This window comes from Anas acuta, chromosome 5 (genome assembly GCF_963932015.1).
Source record: "Anas acuta chromosome 5, bAnaAcu1.1, whole genome shotgun sequence".
In the NCBI taxonomy this organism is placed as follows: domain Eukaryota; kingdom Metazoa; phylum Chordata; class Aves; order Anseriformes; family Anatidae; genus Anas; species Anas acuta.
In genome coordinates this window covers 19412210-19418209 of record NC_088983.1, presented here as the reverse complement: position 1 = coordinate 19418209, position 6000 = coordinate 19412210, and positions in this window count along the sequence as shown.

The window sequence follows — 6000 nt, the reverse complement described above, 5'->3', positions numbered from 1 at the left end:
TTTTTCAATAGAATGTGTCATTTCTGTGCAATTTGTGTATTCCATGTAAACCACTTCAATTTTGCTGAATATCTTTCCTAGAGGAAAAGAAAAAAAAAAAAAAAAAAGAATGAAATTCAAATTAATGTTAGAAGGATCAAAAGACTTTATTTTCCTAATTAAGAAAAGAAAAGAAAAGAAAAGAAAAGAAAAGAAAAGAAAAGAAAAGAAAAGAAAAGAAAAGAAAAGAAAAGAAAAGAAAAGAAAAGAAAAGAAAAGGAGAAATAAGCATCTGATATAATAAAATGCATGTTTGTCTTCTGTAGAATGATTCCCTTCACCTGTGTGGGTGTTCAGAAAATATGATAGTGATACATTATATTAGTCTTTTCATACTTTATTGTACTATGTAAACAGATTGTTCAGCCTGATTCATTGGGAGATACTGAACTCCCAAAGTAGATAGACTTTCAGGCAAGCCAGAGTGTTACAATTTCAGACTTCAGAACCATGAACTATACAGTCACAAACAATCAACTGCCTGCCAAAATAATATAAAGGTGCTTTTTTGTCTTAAATGCCTCTTCACTATACTGGTCAATAAAAGCAATTTGTGCTGTCCATGGTGACCTTTATGTGGTATTACATGGTTTTCAGAGGAAGTGTATCTGATCAATACTTAGTTCTTAGGGATGACAGCACCTGAACTCTTGGATTCTTCTCCTGTTGGAATATAAATATAAGTATAGTAGATGTGGTAAGACTGTACTCTGTGCTGTGGGAACACAGCTTATTGAAAATGAATTGGTGATTTGTTTAGAAATTTGCCCTTTTTGCTCTGAATAAATTGTTTACCAGAGCAATTTCTAAATAAACAGATTTTAGCCAATGCCTTGGGTGTTTTTCATCTAATGGTATTTATGATTAGTTACCAAAACCATGTCATCAGTTTCTGGTTCTATCTGGAAAGAGAATTATTTACTGTGAGGGAAAAAAATAAATAAAGAAAGACGCAGGTGTACATTCACATATATTTCTTCACTCTCACATACATTTCTATCAAATTTCAAGAATGTATACTGTAGAAATGTTTCTGTTTGTAATGAATTGATTCATTTTAATCATCTTGTTCTGGTGAAGTAAGGACTTTAAAGGAGTACTGGAATGTCAATGATATAGAAAACCTATTTTGAGTTCAACTCTTAACCACATTGAGATTTTATAAAAGAAATCTCTTACTTTCCCCAAAATTACCAGGTTGGACTTTGTCACATGAGTTTAGAAATGACAGATCCTAAAAATTGGACTTTACTACTGACTTTGAGAAAAGTTCTCTTTTTATGACACAATAAACATAACACCAGTCTCTACTTAGCTCATCAAAGAACCATAACCACCTAAACTCCATAATCACTTGAACTCTCTTTTACTGGGGAATTTGGCTTTTTTCATTGGGAAGGTTTAAGAGGTAAAAGAGAGATAAAATGGTAATTTCTTTAATACAGCAGGAAATATTTCAAAGTTAAAACAAAAGTAAAAGCATGTTATCAGTAGTTTTCATATAATAATTAAGTATTTGGAAACTTCTGCATTTCCTCACATATGAGGATGTTGTCAAATTATCTATGCATTTGCTGTTACCTTACTGGCTGCCTCATGTTTTCATTTGCTGGGCCACCAAGAAAATCTTCCATTCAATTTCAAATTAGGATTTTTTTGGGGAAGATTAAACACAACCCTCCTGTACACTGCAACTTTTGTTGTATTTCTGCTTGCTTCCAATATCAGTTGGGTTTGAGACACTTTGTCATCCGATTATACATTAGAAATCTTATCATTACCTATCATCTAACGAACCTCCACTGATTTTCTTATGATGTTCAACAAAAAAGTAGCTCCCTGATCTGATGCAGTTCACAAAATCTAAGACAAAATGTACAAGAGCAAGATAGGAATGGTTTACATTGATGGATTCAGCTGTTAAGTTATTATAGATTATATTAACTTTGAATTAAATCAATTGTATTCTCTCTTGTCAAAATTTAAGTTTTCCTTTGATACCATACAATTTTTACTTGTTTACATCTTGTTATAGGAAGAAATCTTTGGAAACATCTTCATGAAGTCCTTTGCAGATACAAGGTAGACCTTAAAAAAATGAAAAAAAAAAAAAAAAAAAAAAGAAGAAGAAGAAAAAAAGGAAGAAAAAAAAACATACGGAATGAAAGAATTAAGCAATTAAACTAAAAACAAAACAAACAAAACAAAAAAGCTTTGTCTATAATTATACTGTTTACTAGAAGAATGGAGAGGGTAAAGGATTAGGATAAATAAAAAAGAACTACGTAATAACTAGCTGAAAAAGAATTATCAAATTAAAAATCAAATCAAAAAATACCTGATCATATCAAGGAGAAAAAAGGATTACTATTATCATGGCTAAACAGCAAAGACTTGAGCTTGGAAACTTAAAAAATCCATTTTTCTATATATTTTTCTACATTTTAGTATTCAAATGAGCAAACTTTCAATGATAACAGAAAAAGAATGCATTAGACCAAAAGATCTTCATATGTTTTCAAACTTTTTACTTTCTTACTCCTTTAAACTTCAAAGAATATCTTTTGAAATACACTTACCTTAAGCAACAAACTGCATAGCAGACCATCCACTGTCCCTGGCACCCTTTTCCACTTGCTGATTCTGTTGGCCAAGCTGATCAGAATCAGCCATAAAAAATATCCCTCTAGATTTTGTATACAGAATTTTTCAAAGCATTAAACAAATTCAACCATCTTTCTACAAGCATCGTATTTAAGAAATCCTTTCTGAAGCAAAACAGAATGTATGTAATCTTGCCTGATGACATGGTAACAAGAAAATTATGCTGATAAGAGGGGAACCTCATGTAAGGACTCACCCCCTCAATCAAAATTGCTCAACCTTCATCTTCCAGGTTTCCCATAAATATGTTCTTTCATATATTCAGCTTGATATCAAATAACAGAACAATTTTCTTGCAGCTTTTCTAGTTTCATTTCTATGTTTTGTTTTTCCTTTTAAATGTGATTCAGATGAGAGCAAAAAGGGTAAGTAGAAAGTATAAACTACTGTTCACCAAAGAACTTCATAAAATATTCACCTCTGTTTTAAGACCAGAAAGGAAATGGAGGTTGGATCTCACTATGTCTGAAATTGCACATATGTATTTTCTGATTGTTATATGCTTAAACTCTCAAGGTGAAATCTTGACTCTTCATATTCAGCAATGTATTTCAGATGGGACATTTCCAATCTGAAAAAGAAGAAAATGATGCTACCTCCTTTTTTTGTGTACTTCTTTGAAAAATATCATCTAAACCCTGCAGAGTATCTTGTTATATTATAAAATACATAGTAAAGAACAGAGGGCTGACTGATTATTTATTTTTTTATTTATTTTTATTTTTCTTACTGATGCTTAGAATATGTATCTATGCAAAATAGTTTCTTGAATTTCAGCACAGAAGTATGCCTTTGGGAATGCTGTTTTTTCACTTCTTCCTGTTATATTAAAGATGCTGTCAAATACACCTGCATATTCCAAAATCTCTTATCTTTTCTTCTATATATTTTATAGTCTTCAATTAAGTTGTGCATGTTATACATGTAACTACTGCAAATGACTGAAATTTTTAAATCTTTCATCAAGTTAAATATGTTGTTAACTATGTTGTTTACATTATCACTGAGTGAACTCCCACTTGTTTGGAATTTCAGAACTTTCAATTTCTAAAAATTTTAACTGTACCGGAAACTATAAATGGTTTATAATGGGAAAGGACCACAGAGGGGGGGTGTGGAGGGGCAAAGAACAGAATCTCATCCCCCTCCAAACTTGAGCAGTATTAAATTTCACTGCTGTCTGAAAGAGCTGGTTGACAGACATAAAGGTTTGATATATGCAGATGGTAATGTATTTGCTTTTCATCACAGAACATAGAATTCCTGGTAGGGACAGTTGATTTCTTTTCAGTAATTGTTAAAAAATATGCCTTTGTTTGTTGACTGTCTTTTTAAGGAGAGGTTGAAATTTTTTGCTCAGCCATGTGCAGGGGGCAATGCCAAAAGTTTCCCAAGGGCTACAAATTTACTGTAGCTGTGAAAAGGACAGAGTTTATTTCTCCTCTGCAGGCTCCTGGTGACAAGCACACTAATGGAACACAGCCAAACATTTGTCTCCTTTCTGTCCTTCCCTTCATTCCCATATACAACTCTGTTGCAATACAAAGGGCAGGAAGAGACAGGAGGAAGAGAAGGAAGGGGAAAGCAGTTAGTGCCGTTTCCCTTCGTGATTCTGAACTCAAAAGTAGACAACTTATGAGACCGCAATATAGGTACAGAATTGTATTTACAGTTCATGGTCATATAAGGAACATATCAGGAGTCATTTCAATAGCCATGGAAGTGTTGCAAACTGCTAATTTACACAGCTAACCACTGTGCCCGCTGTACCAGCCCATGCTAATGGAGTAAAAAGTGCTTTTGTTACTTCCCGATTCCTGATATCCAGTCTCAGTGCTTAAGAACAAAACTCCAGTTGTGGAAGCGCTGACAAATTATCTTCCACAGATATATAATTACAATATTCACGTGTCTTTACAATATTATGTCTTTATCAGAAATATTATGTCTTTATCAGAAATATTGTATTTAAAGGTCTGTCAGCAGAGGCCAAAATATCAGAGATGGACAGAGCTGGTAACATCTAAAGCTGAAACTTGGATGACAGTTTTCTAAGACAGGGATAATTTATTTTACACTCTTTTAACTATATATACCTATGAGTTAAGTAAATTTATTTCCAGAGAGAGGAGCTACCTGCCAGTGCTGGTGATGTAAATCCCCACAGTGTGGAAGAGATACAGCCTACACTGCCAGCTTTCTTTGCTGTGTTCCTTAACAATGTGCCTGAGCAATCTCAGAGCTGAAAAGATATTATGATATCTACATTAGTCTTCTCACAGCCTCATCAGTGAAAGAAGAGGGTGAAAATATCCACAAAATGCTTGACTGAACTCACCGACTCCACATATAGTTCAGAATTAATTATTTTGAGAAGAGTGTTCTTCTCTGATTTCAGTCATCATAAATATCAGACTTTGTTGTTATAGTCACTCATTGAAGTGTGTCTGTATCTCAGAGGCCTATGTTGGGCTTCCAGTCAAAAGTAAGACTGTTGTAGAGACACAGTAAGAGACAAAAAAAAAAAAAAAAAAAAAAAAAAAAAAAAAAAAAAAGGCATCTGGTGACAGGATAAAGGAAAAAAAAAAAAAAAAACGTGTTTTATATATAAGATGTAGAACTGAGGCAAAAAAATGGCAACTGAAGAGTGAAACCAGAATCACTTGACTCTTGTCACAAGACTTAAAGTTTCTGCTGTCAAAACTCAGAGTTTTGAAAATTTAAATCCAAAAAGCACCCAAACATTAGGCATCCCTCAAAATAAAAGTAAATAGATGAATAGAAGTAGTTAGCTTTGTAGACCCAGACTGAACTTGAAAATCTGACTTTTTGAATCTACTTTTCAGATGATAAAAAAAGATTAAAAAAAAAAAAAAAGACTCACAAGTATAAAGAACAATTTTAATGGATCTACCCATATTTAAAGGAATTGTAGCATGTTATAACAAAAATAGATTAAATCAGATTGCATTTAGTCAAAGGTATGAAACGATAGAATACCAGATTTATCAGATCTTAGTTTGAACGTTGACTAATTTTTAAAACATTCAGACATTAAGACATGTAGTCCTTGCTATTGCTTCTTTTCCTCTTTTTTTCTTAAAGTGTAAACAGACAAAAATACAAACAAAAATTCCCTTGATATTTCAAGGTATGATGTAAATTTCATAAATGTTTTGGAGTACAAGAGTAACATTAGTTGTATATTTTATTATTTATGCTTACTAATTTCAAATTTAATGTCCAAAAAATGAAAGCTGGGATTACTCCTACATTATCTGCATTTTGGGATTTCAA